The following is a 19,280-nucleotide window of genomic DNA, read 5'->3' as shown; positions in this document are numbered from 1 at the left end:
GGTGCCGTCGGTTAAGCGTCTGACTCCTGGTTTCAGCTCAGGTCATGATCTCAGGGTCTTGAGATAGAGCCCCGCATTAGAGTCTATGCTCTGCACGGAGTCTGTGTGAGACTCTCTCTTCCTCTCCCTCTGCCCCACCCCTCTGCTCTCTCTCTCTCAAATAAATAAATAAATCTTGTAAAAAAAATACTTTCCAAATGGTGGAAACTTAAGACACTCGTTTTTTTTTTTAATAGTTAAGTGCTCTTGGCGCTGTAATCTTCAATTCTGATCATCTAAATGTTCACAGTAAAAATATGTCTGCAAAGGAACCCAGGCATTTGAATATGACATCATTGACAAAATGGGTTTGTACCGAAACCAACTGAGCTGGTATATTACCCTTTAACAAACAAGTCAATGTAAGCTAGCTGAAGAAAACAGAATTAATTTAGCTAAATACTTCCTTCACTGATGACATAATTTTCATATGGCTAGGAGAAAAATCAAAGGGTTACATAAATGCCAAAACACTGATCCACACTTTTTTTAAAGAGGGAAAAAAAAGAGGAAGAGAAAAAATCAGCTTATATTTTTGGTAAGAAATGTCAGTATAAAATTCTGTAACTTCTTTTTTTAATCTAGAGATTTATAGATTTTTTTTTTTAACATATCCTAAATCCAGACAGAAAATAGTGAGCTCACACTCTCTCCCTAATCTTCGGGTATAGGGAAGGTTTTATTCCCTCTCGATCATCCCTCTTCAAAGGAAAATGATTCTCAGTCCTTTAGGGCCTTGAACTACATAGCCCACCTTCTCCAATATGTTCAGGGAGATAACAATGAATGGGCTATGTTATGGACTGAATATCTGTGTCCCCCCAAATTCATATGTTGAAGCCCAACACCTAATAGTAGGGTGTTTGGAGATGAAACCTTTGGGGGACAGCTAGGAATTAGATTAGGTCATAAGGGGGGATGGGACTAAGCAGCCTTGCAAGAAAAGCGAGAGTGAGAGAGAGAGAGAAGGAGCTCTCTCCCCACTGGCACGTACCAAGGAAAGACCATTCCGGGACATAAAAATTAGGAGGCCATCTGCAAGCCACAAAGAGAGTCCTCGCCGGAATCTGACTCTGCTGGAACCCTAACCTTGGATTTCCAGCCTCCAGAACTGTGAAAAAATAAATTTCTGTTGTTTCAGCGAACCAGTCTATGGTGTTTGGTTACGGTAGCCCTAACTAATGTAGGTTATAAATAATAGAGCATTTTAAAGCTAGAAAGGTACACAGAGATGACTCAATCCAAGGGTTAAAAACTGGTGGCCTTCTGAATTAGCCTGCAGACTTGTTTTATAAGTGTGCACAGAATTAAAAAATACTTTAGGGATGATAACTGTAATTCTACAGAGGCCCCATTACTGTCAATTGCCTCACTCCTGCCCTAAAAACACATTTGTGTAACTTGCTTCATGCCTGTGTCTCTGATTTCTGTTGACTTTCTCCTTTTATACATGAGGAAACTAAATTTCAGAGATGTAAGGTGACATGGAGGGGGATGTACGGTGCCCTGGAGGGGGCTGAAGGTTTTAGCAAGTGTTGAAGGTTACTACAGTAGCCTGTAGGTGAACATTCTCCTCTAAGATGTAGGTCTGGAGTAACTAAAAGGGCAGATTAAGGCCAGAGGCCTGTCTGTAGCATCCTGCTAGCTCTGTCTGACTGCCCTCCTTCAATGAGAGCCTATTTTGAATCCATCTACCCCCCACCATGGCTGTCTTCCTTGGAAGTATGGTGGCTTAAAGTTCCCCATAATCTCTCTAAAATTTCACATCCTTTTCCTCTGCTTTGATACCTTATCACTGACTCCCCTTTTCTTTAACTCAACTCTCAGGTCATTTTTAGATAAGCTGTTTTTTTCTAAGTCCCAACACTAAGCCCTACCAGGCCTTTCTTTCAAATGCAACCTATCAGAGTCCTGGTCCCCTCCCTGTCTGTGGCTCACTCTACCTCTGGACTGAGTGGTGGCTGAGATGCTCCTGGAGGTAGCTCCTTCCCAGGACGATGAATGATGCATACATTTTTGCCTGCTAATATGGGGAAGGATGACATCCTATAGAGAGGGAATGGCACGGCTAAAATTGCCCTCCTTAGGCTAAAACCTAAGGTTTATGTGGGAAATAAGACTATAAAAATAAGCTCACACAAAATCATAGAAGACCCTAGATGCCCTGTTAAGGGCTTTGGTCTCTACAGGTAATGAGGTGTGGAATTTGTTTTGTTGTTTTCAGCAGAGGAATATGTATTTTAGGATATCTGATGAATGTCCATAAGTAAAAGCCTTCGCTGTAAACAGCTGCAGGCACTCAGAGAACCCACAAATCCATACATTTATAACCAAGGACACCGATATAAATGATTCATGAAAGTTGACAACCAAATTGTGATACTTGGAAGAGTAAAGTTACTAGAGCCACGCCGAAATCATCACTCAATGAGTAAGTATTCATAAAGCTCCTTCCAAATGTGAGATGCTGTGTTTGGCACTGAAGGGATCCTGAGTACAAGATGGCTTAATGGGTCTATAACAACTTCTGATCACTCCTGCTTCCCTTGAACCTCCAAGCAGTGACAAGAAATACCAGAAGTAGATTAGAGGAGGTCCCTGATGGCGCCAGGGGGGCTGCTTACCTGAGAGTCATTTTCCTGAATACACCCCCCTTGCTTCCTGTGAGGTTATCTTTCATAAGCCATTAACAGCCTCACTATTGTTTAAGATAGTTTCCTCAAATTAATTTGCCATATTCATCTCCAGTCTTCAATATACATATTTTTTGTATTTGTAGTAAGTTTATATCTACTGTGTACAAATTAAATCAGCCCTTAATCATCACCAAGAATGCTCTTGCAGATGCTATTTATATAAGATTGAAAGGTCTGTTCTATTTTGAATCATTTTATAAAACAAGAGAAAAAGAAATAAGGTTCTTAATAGAGCCTATATATTCCCCACCCACCCACCCAGGGAACATGTCCATGAGGAAATTTCAATGGGAATCTCAGAATTCCTTTTAGGAAAAAAATGACTAAAGAGTCTTCTATCCCACAAAAGAAGTTTTCTTTACTTGTTCTCAAATACTGGAAAGAAGCACATCTCAGGACTGGTGCCTGAGGGTATCACCATGAATAAGGGAATATGTCAGGGCAAAGGCACGAGAGAAAAATGGAGAAATATTTTGCTCTAAAATGTGAATAAGTGGTAGGATTAAAATGCACACTTACAAGGGGACTGTTAGAAACACAGGGTAAAGCCTTACTCTCTATTTGAAATGTTCTAACAGGTGTGAATAAGAGTGAGCTGCACAGTAAATTACCATCACAGCTCTTCCCACAGTTATTATTACATGAGCTATTGCAATTTCATCCCTATGATGTGTCTCATCTTGTAACTCTTAACATTTGGGGATGGAGGATTAGAGAGGGGGGTATTGGTATTGGTCATGCATTATCTTCAAAAGAGAGACTTAGAAGGCCCCCAAAGTTGGACTGTCCATTTTCTCCAAATATCTTTTTCAAACAGAACACTCTCCAGTGGTTTTATTTAAAGTCTGTCCAGATGGTCTCAAAACTGGAAACCAGTAATGGGAAAGAGAGCCCTGAACATACTCAACAACTAAGACATTGAGGGCCCAATATTTTACTACATGCTTGATGAAATCATTATCTAATACTTATAACAGTCCTGTACATGAGATAATACAGTCATTGTTTGTAGATAAAACTAAAGCTCAGAAAAGCCTATCCTTTTCCTCCACATCACAAAACTAGTAAATGGAGATGCTGGAATGTATACCTCTGGCCACCAAACTTCACAGGATACGGTCACTGCAGTTATACTTAATGCTTCTAAATGGGGAAACAGGTATTTTTGAAGCATAACAACATCTGAAGATGTTTAATTGTAAAATATCAATTTTATTATTCTTCCTTCTTCTCACATATTTTCTTTAAGGTTGAATTTTCTTAATACCTAGTGAAATCTTTTCCTGGGCATTTACCAAATTTTTCATTTAATGAATCATATACATACAATGTCATTAATCTGTTTTGACAAATATAATTATAAGCTACGTTTCCTATGAACCTCTAGTACATTTTCAAGCCAAGCATGGCAACATCTGCTACCAAAGAGTAAAATTATGTGTGTGGTGTGTGCATGTGTGTGTGTGTGTATTTCTCTTAACTAGGAAGAAAGGTGTTTGATAGTACTTTAGTTTGAATAGCAGGCATTGCCACTGTATCAGTTTATCTACTGATGCCTACAAACCACACAAAACGAAGGCTTACAACTACGGGTTGTCTGGGCAATTCTCCTGGTGTTGCCTGGGCTCACTCATGACACAGCATTAAGCTGGAAGATTAGCTGGAGACTGGGCCGAGCTGTACAGATGGAATAGCTGGGCTGCTTTTCCACGTGGTGTTATACCTGAAAGAATGCAAGACTTCCGCAAAGGATGACAGCAGCTATCCAATAGGGCAATCTCTAATGGGCACGCACTTGCAAAATCTATGCTTGTGTCATCTTAACTAACATCCTATTGGTCAAAACAAGTCACACAGGCAAGCACAGAATCAATGTTGGAGGGGCTACACCAAGGACAGGGATAGTAAGCTATGAGACAGATACATCAGGAGCTATTAAAATAACACCCCACCATAGATACCTTTTTGGACTTGAAGATAGTTTTCCTTTGGAAGGGTGAGTGAGCAGCCTTGTTGGTCAAGCTCCTAAAGGGATGTTATCAGATACTTGGTGTTTAAGGATTTAAGGGGAAAAGAGGTCTAACGTTTAAGGTTGATTCTTAAAGAGAGAAGCGGGGGCAGGAGTTCTAGCCCATTTATTGGTGGATCATGGAATCAGTCCTGAAAGAACACATGAGGGCAGGTATAGACCCAAGGGGATATGTCTGAGAAATAAAAGTACTGAGCAAAATTGGTAACCTGTGACAGGGTACCCTTGGCCAGAGTTCACACTATGGGTACAGAACTGTCTTCACATGAAGAACTCTGGTGGCCCAGTGATACCCAATGAAGATTAACACTACAGGACCACTACAACAGACTAGCCTTCAACAGCAACTCCCTGTATCACTGAGTAGCCATGCCTGTAGGGTACCTTATGGATGCCCATTCTTACCCTCTTTCATGTGCATGGCAGACAAATACACCTATGATTTTCAGGAAAGAATAAGATAAGGCAAAGGGGCAAAAAAGCACAGTATGAGCTAAACATTACAGAGCATTTACTTTGTGCCAGGTACTATTCTATACACTCCACAGCTGCATTCTATTATCATTCCTACTATACAGAGAAAGAAATAGAAGCAAAAACAAAAAAACAAAAAGTTAATTAACTTTTCAAATCCAAGGAGCTGTTATGTAGCAGAGGTAGGACTCAAAGCCAGAAGTCTCACTCCAGAGTGCGGGCTCTGAACAACTGGTTATTCTGCCTTCACAGAGGATCAATTAATTAGAAAAATTAATGGTGTGACTACATTTACAACTCTTTGGAAAGTTCATGTTGATTTTAAAAAGCATTCATGCATTAAGAATTATCTATTAGTATGCTTTAATCTTAACCATACTTCTGGTCCTTCCCAGATCCCTGTGTCTATACAAAGATATCTGTTTGTTTGTTTTTTTTCTCAATAGTAAATGGGAATTTCTTATACTTTTCATCCTGTCTTAAGATACTTTTAGGAGAATATATAGATGTTATATCCTTACAAAAGAAATCCTTTATTCTTACTGAAGTATTCCTGCTGTGATTACATCATTTTCTTCCTTGTAAAGTAAATATCAATCATATGATGTTGGTTATTTTGTAACACAACTTTGATGAGTCATTCTGATCCTCAGCCTCCAAGCATCTAAGTGTCCATCCACATTTCAATGTAAGAGTTGATAGCAACTGGCTTATTTTTTATTGCTCTGGCGCCAGCAAAATAAAACCCTCCATAAGAACATGAAGCTTCTAAAAAGCATTAAAGTTTGTGGCTTTTCTTAAAAAGCATAAATATTTGAGGTCTGAAACTCATTCATGATTACTCCTTTCACAAACCATTAAAAACTCAATCATTCCAAATAAATCTATTAAAGATACTTACAGTGGGTGCTTACTAAATTTTTTTTTATTTGGTTGTTTACTTTGCCATTTCCTTGCTAGGCTGCAGTAGTCCCTTGCTATTCTTTTTATTTAACAGTTATTTCCAATCTCTCATAACATCTGCTTGAATCCTCACTGTTAATTTTAGACAAAATGAAAATGCATTCAGAATATTCCCTTTTGATTAGATGATCAAGTCACAGAAATACATGGCTGTTCAGATACTGGGAGGGACCTGAAATTCAAATTTCGATTAAAAAATAGGACTGAGTTTATGAGCTATTTTTTGAAAAATGTGGTTCCACCTTGATTCTATATTTCATAACTACAAAAAAATGCATGATTACTATAGATTTCATAATATGTTATATAACCACAAAGGCAACTGCCAAACAACCCAGCCACAGGTGATGATGGAACCTGTATGCACAACTCTTAACTTGAGGCTATTTCCTATCTGCCAGATGTACTCTATCTTATTTTATTTATATATATTATACATAAATATATTTATTTATAATTTTAGATATATACCTATAAACATACATATTTTATATAGACAGAACATAAAATACATACATATTCTATATAGAGAGAGAATATATAAAATACATAAATATTTATATAAATATAAAAATTGCTTGGAGATCTATAACAGAAAGATCAACATGTACCAATATGTTGTCTTTATATTGCTTAGCAGAGGATTTGAGTAAATGAGTATTAAAGAAAAATCTATCCAATTGGTGAAACCATGAATATAAGTTATTGGCTCTTTTCAACAGTGGACCTACAGGTAATTTAACCAGTTTCCTTTCCTTCTTAAAAAAGGGACTTTTAAAATGGAAAGCATCATGCCTTGCGCATTTACCAGAATTAAGATAGCAAGAATAAAGAATTCTTTCCTGACGGCATTATTATATTCGTGCATTCAACATCCAAGATCTGTGAGGTTGTGGGGATGCAAAGGCAAATCAGAAGCTACTCTAGCCCTTAAGAAACTCATAATCTCATGGGAAACACAAATATATAAACAAATGACTATAATGTTATATAATAAAATCTTTCAGTGGAGGTATGCACATAGCTGTCTGGAAGCAGAGGGGAGAGAGATGTTGGCTCTGCCTCCAAGGCCAGCCTCGTAGTTACAAACAGGATTACTGTGAGAGCGAGGAGCATCAGATACCAGACCCAGCTGGAAGACTGTAAAAGCAGGCCATATAGCTGTAAGATTACTTTTTTCTAATGGTATGTGACACAGAGATTGATTTAAATGTGTTGTTTTTTCTGTTATAGCCACAGTCTACTAGTTCTCCTAAAATATACCTCTTTTTCAACCATGTGTAGAGTTTCCTGAGATATGTAAATAAGGACTATGAAGATTTGAAGGGAAGCTACTATATGGTTGAAGCATCTATTATATTCAGCAGAGTAGGTATAAGATTCTTTTATTCATATGTATTTATTTACAAGTCTTTATCTAGAAAAATGAAAAGGATAAATCCAGGTCAAATTTTTACTAGTAAAGGATTCAAAGAGGGCCGGGCAGGAAAACAAACAAAAAACCTAATTTATACAGGATGTGAGGAGATCTGGAAGAATAACTCTTCACCCCTATGATTCTGTTAGGGTAATCTGTGCCATCATCCGGGATAGGACAGAGTCAACAGAGACATTCCAACTTTAAGGAACAGGAGTATGGTTGGTTAGGTCAGTTAAGGATACACAGGGAGGCTGGGATGCATGGAGCACTGTCTGTACCTGTACACTTGGCCTTGCAGAGGACTGGAACAAAGGTTCATTACTGATCAGAAGCCAAGAGTAACAGGAATGGTCTCACAGTACATCTGGTAACTGATGCATCTTGCTAAACTCTCAGATGAGGCCACCTATTTTTCCCGAAGTTAGCGTATCATCATACTCATTGCTCAGTTTCTTTCTGACTGCTTTGCTTACTATCCACATCTCTACATACTCCTGGCTTCTTTCCAACACTGCGTATCTGTCTTTAAAAAACTGAAAATCTGAGTCAAATAGTCACTGACTAATACAGGACATCTCAACTGAGCAGATTTCTATAACTAGGCCAACTTAAAGGGTACCCAGTCTCTTTTATGGCTAACTCAACATTTCTGTTCTATTGGAATAATCCCTGGAGGGGACACTAATTATTCTAGCAGATGTTAAACAGAGTTTATTCTGCCATCAAAAAAGCTAGTGAAGATACATACCAAATCTACCTGTTAGGAAGTCATAATGTATATTTACATATTGAAGCCTCTATAATGTTCAAAGAGAAAACCAGTTTAACAATGCTTAAAAGATATTTATTTTAAAGATAAGACTTTATTTTTTTTCCTGAACACTGTTTAGCCCTCTGCATATTTAAAAACATTCCCACAACAAGCTTAACCTTAACTCTAGTTTGGGAAGCACTGCTCTGGTCAGCCTCAAGTGGAGCTCTGCTATCCGGTCCATGAGTTGTGGGTTGAACGTCAGGGACATGTGATACATACTCAGCAGTCAGTGTCAGGAACCATGGTGAACATTTGCCTCAGGAGAGGGCTGCAGTCAAGAGAGGCATTTTGAATTTCGTAGATCCCAGTCTAGGTAAACCCCATAAACTCCGAGACAATAATTTCAAAAACAAGACTGGTTAGATTCCCTAAGTCTGAGAAGACTGTTTCTTAACCCATGAGCTGGGTCAGGTGCTAGAAGGACCAACAAAAACTAAACTGATTTTGAATGGGAAGGGAAACAAATTCCCTCCATAAAAAGCAAGACATTAAACGTGAAAACCTGTGGACTTTCAGAATTAATCATGGTTCATTGCAGGCAAACTACTGGCCTATTAACTTCCATTTGGATTATGCAGGCAGATGAAAAAAGTAAGGGAGAGCAGAATGTTTATTCTGTCCTGACTGGAGCGCGGAGTCCATCTTTCCTTTAGAATTATATATATTTTTTTCTCTTCTTTCTTTTCCCTTTTTAAGGTAAAGTGTTCCTTTTGAAAAAGAATAAATAATACAACCATTTAGTGTTTTGTGGCTTTAGGGAGGCTCAAAATAAAACTATCAATATTATTAAAAGTGTATCCTTAAAACTTTTAATTGGCAAATTTATCTCTAGGCTTTTTGTCTTCGCTACCTGTAGGTCTTCTCTTTACCTCCCATGTGCTCAGTGTCCTCATGCTCAAGTTTGACCCAGAGTCCCAGGCTACATTTTATCTATTTCCTAAACTCTATCAAGTTTACCCAGTGTCTCTTTCTATCAGAACTCCATTTTCTCTTTAGTTGGAAATTAATCCTTGTATAAATGTTTGTTAAAGTTGTAACTCACTCTGCTTATGCCAGACAGTTGGGTAGTCTTTAATTTTACCAACAAATAATCTGAAGCTTTGGTGGCCAACACTTGCCTGAGTTCTCAGAATATTGTGTGTACCTTGGTGAAAATACAGTACTTCATTTGAGGGTGATAAAAAAAATCTATCAAATGTATGGCTTTAATGTTCCATGTTAAACATAACTTGCTAATTACAAAAGTTATTAAATGACACCCCAAACTCACACCCTGTTTTATCACTTGACCCTCCAATGTTAGAGTTCCTCAGGGCTTGCTCTTAAGTCTTCATCTCTTCTCACTTGACATTCTCCCATCTCTCAGATCAGCGGATCTCATCCAATCCCAAAGATTCAATTACCAATATCGGGACTAATGATTACCAGGCTTGAATCTGCAACTCAGACCTTTCCATTTAGCTCTCATTCTCCACTAGACATCTCTGCTATTTTTTCAGAATCTTCAAACTTGATATTTCAAAGTCCTCTTAATGATCTTTTCTCCATTCTGCTCCACTCTAGGGACTAACTCATCAGTGGCATCCATGCTGCCATTGTTCAAGCTGGAAACCTGAGTGTTTTCCTGGGTACTTCTCTCCATTTTATACCCCCAGCCACTAAATCTTGGGTATTCTTGGGTATTAAAATACCTCTTCAGCACCTCCTTTTCTCTCCATCTCCACTGGTATGTTGATAATCAAAGCCACTATCAAGTCTTCATTGGATTATGAAAACAGTCTCTTACATGGTTTCTCTTAAACCACTCTCTCCCCACAAAACTTTCCTTCCCCACATTGCTGCCAGAGTGATCTTTTTAGAACTTAAATCTAATCATGCCACTCTCCAACCTAACACTCTAGTATGATTCTATTGCTTTCATCATAAAATCTAGGTACACTGGCTTACAGACTTCCATATGATCCTTCTTCCCTCCCCACTGATGTAGCTTTACTTTAGGCCACTCTCTAACTCTATTATGGGCTATAATTTAGCTACTAGTTCTATTTCAATTATTCCAATGCCCTGAACAATTTCCTTACAGATAGATTTACATACACTATTTCTTTTGTTGGAAATAAACAACTCTTCTTGACCAATCAAGTTCCTTTCATCTGGCATCAATTTTACTAAACTCATTCATTTTATTCTGAACTTTTCCTTTGTAGCACTTAATCAGAATAATAATTATTTTTATTTATAAGCATTTGTCTAGTACATAACTTCACCATTAAGTTAAAAGATACACAGGGGTACTATTCTATATACCCTGTTCTCCATTCTATCCTTAGTACCTTGGAGCATAGCAAGTTATCAAAATACTTCTTTTTAAAAATAATTATGAGGAACACCTACTATTTAAAAGATCTTTTCAGTGGCACGTGATATCAATAGCACTCTTTCCAACCCCTAGTTATGTGTTTCATAGTAGAAGTACGAAAAACTTAGTCTAGCAAATTAAGATTAACAATTACCATACCTTATGATTTATCTGGGAGTTAGTGGAAAAGATAGATACTTTTAAAAAGACATTTCTCCCTCCTAATCTCTGGTAGTTCTTTTGATGTTATGCTTTAGCATATAATAGTTCTCATTGGCTGATTATTGATCAGGATTCTGATAAAGTATGGACTCATTTAAAAAAATGAGAGAGAACAGAAATTTGAAATAACTATGACAAGTAACTACCTGGGTATTCAAGAGTCAAAGAAAAATGGTCTCAATAAAATGTTGAACACAGCAGGCAGGAGAAATAACCTACTTTGAAACTGTAACTGGAAGCAGAGTTTGCAATAACTATAAGTGGGTCAGACAGCTTTGCCCTCCTGGCATAAGTTTTTAAGGAAATTGAAAAGTTCATGAATTAAAGATAGACCTTTCTAAAATATTACAAATCTGTAGCTATCACCTGGCACATTATTTAACAAATTGCTAAGGATTTTCATGAACTTTGCACATGCCAGGCGTGATTCTTATAAACAGCGTTGGGGTAGTATGTCCCAGCTGGCTTTAATCAGCTGAAATGGAATGCAATCAGCATCACAAATTAGTAGTATTCCTTTCCATGATCATCTTGTTCCATAAAGAAATGACAAATGGGTAAAAATGCTGTTAAAAGAAATCACAAAATAATGTCTCCATAGGGAACATAAGTTCGTTTGATTTGAAGATTCCCATGATTGCTTATACATGATTTCCCAAAGCAATAGACTTGAATGGACGCTTCTGAAGCCATTTTTCATTTTGATCATAGAGTCAAATAAAGGGTTTTGCCAGAGGACAAAATGTATCAGCAACCTTATCTAAATTTATCCCAGTCTGTGGAAATAGTTCACACACACACACATGCACATTCAGGAAATTACCATCTTAGATGGCCAGAAAAATATTATTTCATAATTATTTTATGTTATTGATTTTTCAAAACTTTCAGATTTATTATCACTTTTTAAAACCTCAAGAAAAGTAAAGAACAATATCCTGTAGCCAGGGATAAACTATCCATATACACAAATTACTAAACTTTCAAGATAATAGGAATAAAAAATGCAGCATGTAGGTTTCAGTGCCTCAACCCTGACCGTGATTAAGTTAAACTTTTGTGCTCCACCACACCCCAAGCAAAACTGGAAAGAAGAAAAAAAAAAAAAGGAAAAAAAGCTGCATTCTTAGAGATAGGATAAGAAACTGTTCTACACAGCTCATGAAATACTACTACTGTTTCAGATAGACACTTTGATTTAATGTACATTGCAGACAATTCAAAAATTATGACTGAGCCCTTATGTGACACACATACTTGCCACAAAGCTTGAATTACTCATTTGTTTATCTCATAAAGCATAGGCTGGTGCAACATAAGGACATTCCTAGCACACTCCATGGAGACATAATCTGTAACTGTTTAAAATGATAAAAGGCTAACAAAATGGATTGAACACTGCATATCGAGGGCATATGATTAACCGCACTCAGAAAATCAAAAACTAAAGAAAACACACCAAAAAAAACATGAGTCTGAATATCTGGCCTTGCAGTTATGGATATTGTCATTAGGCATTCAGTGGCAAACAATTGCTTTTTGTTACTAAATCATGTTTGGCTCTTGACAACACCTTGTGTAACCTGAATCTAGTCTATTGGTGACATTTTAATCATATCTTTTGTTGAGCATCTACATCAATTGGATATCCATGAAATTTTGCATGTAGTTTTTTTTTTCACAATATTTTTCCTCACATGAGAGCCTTTAAGATGGGTCAAATGCCTCCATATGGACTTTTCCACATTGGTGAATTAACACGAACAAAATGATTAATGGTCCAATTCAAGTGCAGCTACTGTGAAACTCTGGTCTAGAGTCCCCCTAGTAATGCTACATTTTTTGAAAGTGAATCCCCTACAATTTAACAACAAAAAGAACAAATAACTCAATTAAAAAAATGGGCAAAGGACTTGAATAGACATTCCTCCAAAGACACACAGATGGCCAACAAGCATATGAAAAGCTGTTCAACATCACTAGTGATCAGGGAAATACAAATCAAAACCAGAATGAGATATCACCTGACATTCATTAGGAGGGTCACTGTCTAAAACTCCCAACCCCCTCCCCCGCAAAAAAAAATAAACCCAAGGGTTGGCAAGGGTATGAAGAAATAGGAAACGCTCACACACTGTTGGTAGGATACAAAATGGTGCAGCCACTATGGAAAACCGCATGGTGATTCCTCAGAAAATTAAATATACAATTACTATATGATTCAGCAATCCTGCTTCTGGACATATATTCAAAAGAATTGAAAACAGAATCTCAAAGAGATATTTGCACACCCATACTCATTGCAGAAGCACTCCCAACAGCCTGAATGTGGAAACAAGCTCAATGGCCCTTGATAGATGAATAAAGAAAATGTGGCATATGCATACACTGGAATATTATTCAGCTTTATAAAAGAAGAAAATCCTGTTATATGTTACAGCTGGATGAACTTTAAGGATGCTATGCTAAGTGAAATACGTCAGTCACAAAAAGACATAGCATGATTTCACTTATATGAGGTATTTAAAGTAGTCAAATTTAGGAACAGAAGGAATGTTAGGGACTGAGCGAAGGGGGAAAAGGGGAATTGTTTATGGGCATGATGTTTCAGACTGGCAAGACGAAAAGGTTCTAGAGATCTGTTGTACAGCAATGGACAAATAATTAACAACTCTCTACTGTACACTTAAAGATAGTTGAAATGGTAAATTCTATGTTATATGTTTTTTGCCACAGTGAAAAAAGGCACTGGAAATAAAGGTAAAGAAGATAAAGGAAGGTGCATGAGCCCGAGAAGCAGCTGCCAGCACCCCAGCCCTACACAGACATAAAGGGGCAGGTTCTCCTTCCTGCTCCCCATACCACACCAAGCAACTCAGAACACTTCATCAAGGCGGAGCACAGGGGTTAACTAAATAAAAAGAAAAAAAAAAAAGAATATGTCTTGTCAAGATGTCTTTTCTTAAAGTGTTTCTTACTCTTTTTCCTTTCTATTACGTATTTATTTTGCATCAGCTGAATTGCTCACATCCTAAATTTCTCTCCTAATCTCACAAACTAGTACATGGGATCTCCATGTCCCCTCCTCCCCCCTGCTCTAGCCTAGATTGGCTGTTCTCTAGGTCTAATGCACTGGCGTTTTTCTTTGTCTTTATCTAATTGCTCTTCTTCATCACAGTCACTATTTTTGTGATTCCATATTCATTCTTTCTCTTTTTCTCTCTTTTTAAATGTTTATCTCTTACTTTGATTGAACATATCCCTAAGTAGCATTGATTCTTACATCCAGTTATTTTCCTAAATTAATTTTCATCTTTCTGAGGCACATCTTCTAATTCTTTCAGAGAGGTCTATGTCTAGAAAGCATTATATGTTTTTGTATGTCTGGTATTTTTTTTAAGTTTTATTTTCTCCCACATATGAGCAGCATAGTGTGGGTTTGGCATAAAATTCTACATGACAAGTTGTTTTCCCTTAGTTCCCTGAGGATATGGCTTCATTAAATTCATGTAGCTAGAATGCTTAATCAAAAAACCAATATCAAAATCTGATTTATTCTCAGTGTGCTTCCTCAGTTAACTCCTGCTGGTAGTAGATTCTTCCATTCACTGAATTTTCTTCCTTGCTTTGGTAATGGTTGCTTTCCTTAAATATCTGCTGACTAATAATTATTTGCATTTGTTTGTAGTTGAGATTTTCTATTGCACTATTTGACGTGTGAAAATACACCACGTGTCTGAGGGTGGGGGGTAGGGAGGGCAAGAAATAACCACTGTGGCTTGTATTCATGTCCATTTTCAGGAGGGAGTAGGGGGCTGAATATGTAGTCAAAAAAGACCCTGGGGTTTGTCTCTTTATGGGGTACTCCCTATTCCACTTGGGAATCACCAATTTTTCTTTTCCATCTAAGCTACTAAATATCAGACTCCATCTGATAACATGTATCTCCATCACTGCTGCTTGACCCAAGGTGAAGTAGGGAGATACACGAGGGTCAACTTGTTTCTGTTTTGTTGATAACTACCCATTCTTTCATTTGCCCTTAGACCATCTTCATGCTCCTTCTGCTCCTTATGGCCACCTCTGTGAGACTTGCCACATTCTTGCCTTTGTAGCAGTTAACTCCAAAGTAATAACTAAAGAAATATGATTTTCCAACTTGTGATGTTTCTTTCCCCCACATGAATTAAGTTCCACCAGCTATAACACTCCTGGCCTGTCTCTTCTCATTCATTGTCCCTCCCATGGAGGGCAGGAAATTGACTGGGGTATTTGGAATAATATGGGTATACAGAATATAGCACCTTCCTTTTTATCTCATTGAAAATTGAGCCTGCATGCAGAAATCATGAGGTCTCCTCTGCTCATTCATACTATGGATGTTATAGTGGCAGTAACCACATCTCTAGAAGTGGGAAGGCCTGTCCCAGTCTGGTGTTGCCACGACTAGCTGGTAAGTCTGTTTCATTCTCATGTTTGGAAGCTCATTTGTCCCTAGATATAAACCACATTCTCCAATATCAGCTTGACAAGCACAACGTTTAATTACCTGTGCCTTAACCCATTGTCTTCTCAATTCATTCAGAACTCAAGGAGGAAATGAAACACCATTTATTAGGCCATCTCAAAACCCAACGTGTATATTTGAGACCACTTTTGCCATCACCTATTGAATCCTTTATGTTATAGCAATTTCTGGTCCATCAAGGACTCAATATATTTCAAAAGAATGAAGTTATGTATTAAATTATCTTTTCTGTAATTTCTAAGGATATACTATAGGATATATGTGTACACTATACAAGCTATAGTATAGTATTTGTGCACTATAGTATGTGTTCAGCCTAACATCTGGAAACATACCCCTTATTGTAAAACAAACAAATAAATATATATATAGTCTAGTCCAGAGGTTCTCAATTAAGAGTGGTTGTTCTCCTCTCAGTAGAATTTAAAAATGAGAAGCATTGTGGTTGTTGCAATGATTAGGTGGTATTTAGTACCTAGGGGCAGAAAGGCTAAACATCCTGCATTGCCCAGAGCAATCCTTTACAACAGAGTCATCCTGCCCAAAATACCAATAGCGCCAATGTTGGAGACCAAAAGTTCTAACAGTCTACCACTTTGGTTATTTAGATAACTCTCCTAACACTTTGGTTATTTAGAGAACTCTCCTCTGAATTCCTTCTAAAACCTTTACGCCCCTTACACATGAGTTTTAAAATATATTTAATCTAAAACCTGGAATTTTAAAGTGAAATCTGAATTTCCCTCAAATTTTGCAATATGGAGAACAGATTTCAAATTTGTACCTATTTGATGGAAAGAAAACTCTGGACGTAAGAGCACAATTCAAGATAAAATATCTATAATAAAGGAAGTGATTTCATATTGACCATAAACCATAATAATACCATATATATATATATATATATATATATGATGCATATCTCCAATGTACCAGACACTGAACTAGTAAGTTTCTATATCAAAACATTTCTATGATGTACTTATTAGATCTTTACCATAGAGAAAAGAAAACTAGGGTATCAGAATATCAGGCAACCTGTCAAATATCACCTGGTTAGTAAGTGGAGAAACGGATAAAATCCCAGACCTGTCTGATATTTTAAAAGAAGAAAGAAGCATATCTTCTCTCTAGTCAACTGCAGTCAATGCCTGGCAACATGGTTAAACTGAGGAGCAAAAAGAGAACTAAAGAGGGAGGTATGGGCAGAAAAGGACACATGCATGTATGTAAGTGAGAAAAGTTTTCAATTAGCAATAATCGCGCCTTGGATAAACCTCATTGGCTACGATACTGCCACTGTGCAAAAGAGCATCCCTTTCTGCCTCTCCCAGAGCCACCAAAGTGAATAAAATCCCATGGCTGCTTCCTCCCATTGGTTGGTCCCTCCCCAGAGTCACATCATCATAATCACTTGCCTCAAAACACTTTCCTTTATGACTCTCAGTAAGAGACTAATTTATTAACAATAGCTGCCAGATAAATTTTCCCCAAGCCCCAGTCCACAAGTGAAGAGCCTTTCTTTTTGTGTGTGTTATATATTCGATTTAGAAATTAGGACATCCACTTTAACTCTGGGTCCCAATCCACCCCTTCACAGTCCTGTGCTTTTTTTCTCTGCTTCATCCACTCCCATGTTCCCAAGTATGGCAAGAAATACTTTCTCTTGATATTCTTAGTTTTTTCTTTTCTCATAGAGTTCCGCAGAACATTAAAGAGCTTGTGCTTGTTTGCTCTTCTCTAGTTATTTTTGCATCTACCACAAACACACCTGCTTCGGTGATTTCTGGATGCACTGGATGCTTGCCATCTGACAGGAACAGTTGTGCTTGTTTGTCTGAGCAGAAGGACTGCATTTCTAATGGCACAAGACTCCTACTGATGACACAGGTCTTAGAAAAAAAGTACCTGAAGTCAGGCTTTAATTTGTCTTCAAAAGATATTTATTCAGAGAAAAAGCTTATCCTTTGTCTTTTTTAAAAAGAAAGTTCAGGCTGGCACTTCCTTATGTTTCAGAGACATAGAATATAATTCCCTTGAGAGTGGAGACCTGTATCTACTATACATATTATCTTGTTGACTAAATAAATGATCTCATGATGTGCACTATACCTACAGGCTCTGTAATTAATGAAAGGATGAAGTTTTAGTATGCCAGACTAAAAAAACCTCCTTTACAGCATTTCGCACCACATCCAAAGCAGATTTTTGTCTTTAATGAAGCAACATCAAATGTCATGTAAATTAATATTGTTAATTAAAAGTATACGGGATTTTTAGTTTGCATTTAACTTTTCTTACTTTATAATTCCCAAGCACTATAAACATAAATAATATTTTCTTAGTTTTGAGGATTTAGATGTATTAAGTGGCATTAAAATTAAATTAATTTAAATCAATACTAGGTAGGTACAGTGGCTTGTCTCCAAGATGTCATCCTCAATTTCTTCTCTTCTTTTTCTGCAGCCATTTCCCCATTGAGAGTGGTTGGCCAGGCTTCCCATTCCCCACCTTGAATCCACTGGTCTATAACTGCTTTGATCAACAGAATACAGTAGAAGTAATAATGTGTGATTTCTGAGGCCAGGTCATCAAGAACCTTGTAGTTTCCAAATGGGTCCCTTGGAACACTTGGTCTGGGAGAAGTTACCTGCCATGTAAAATGTCCAACTATTTTCAGACTGCTATAGTAGGAGGGAGTCTAACTAGCCATTTGGAGTGAATATTTGGAGAAAAAAATACCTGACTAGCCTCTTCCGTACCAACCACTCTTGGCCAAGCTTTAAACGTGTAACTAAAGAAGACTTCAGCAGTCCTATCAGCTGCCTGACTGCAACTGTCTGATGGATCCCAAGTGAAAAACACCAAGCTAAGAGAGCCAATCCCTAGAAGTATGAGAACTAATAACATTGCAGTGTTATTTTAATCCACTAAGTTTTGGGTTTGTTACATAGCATTATATAACCATAACAGTGTCCATTAGAATATATTTTTTCCTCTTTAAAATATGTTATAAGGAGCCAACATGAAGGATCTCCCAATGGCCAAATCTGGGACAATTTGAGCAACGAAATAGTGATAGTAATGGATTATAATTCATTTAACAAAATAATTATCCATGATATAATGTATATATTATATTATATATTAACATAATATTTATTATATGTATACGATCCATAATATAAATGGTTGAAAAATTGGTTGGTGGAGAAGAGACAATTCATCCTATCAGTAGTATTCAAATGAATAAATATAGTAAGAATGATGGAAATAGAAAATTACCACTTGACAAATGCTGCCGTTATGAATTTTGCTCATTAGAATCATTGATGGTTGCTAAAATTAATGGGCAAATGAATGAGAAACTGGATATTTGTATAGTCTCAAAGTAAATTCCCACAAAAACACTAGTAAAAGAGAAAAACAGCCACTTTACAGTGGAGAATCCTGACAGATAGCACATTAACAAAGTGATCAAAATTAAGCTGTAAGAAGACATGTTGATATCGGGCAACTCCTGATTTGACACCATTTTTGCCAAAAAGATATAAAGTCAACCTAAAGAAAAGCGTCAGACGAACCCAACCTGAGAAACATGCTATAAAATAAAGGATGAGTGATCGTCACAATTGTCTGGGTCATGAGAGGGAAAAACTGAAGACTCAGTCCCTGATTGAGGGCAATGAAGGCAACATGACAATTAAATGCTAATCTCTGGAAAAACTAATCCTGG

General features: G+C 37.2%; 1 protein-coding gene and 1 pseudogene across 1 annotated transcript in view; both read right to left on the bottom strand.

Moving 5' to 3' along the window:
- Positions 1-19,280, bottom strand: part of THSD7B (thrombospondin type 1 domain containing 7B) — a 772,830-nt gene that overhangs the window by 260,904 nt on the left and 492,646 nt on the right. The gene's annotated exons all lie outside the window — the stretch shown is intronic.
- LOC113921071 lies at positions 16,770-16,855 on the bottom strand (annotated as a pseudogene).

Source organism: Zalophus californianus, chromosome 3 (genome assembly GCF_009762305.2).
Source record: "Zalophus californianus isolate mZalCal1 chromosome 3, mZalCal1.pri.v2, whole genome shotgun sequence".
NCBI lineage: Eukaryota > Metazoa > Chordata > Mammalia > Carnivora > Otariidae > Zalophus > Zalophus californianus.
Note: the sequence above shows the minus strand (reverse complement) of the source record. Positions and strands in the feature narration are given on the sequence as shown.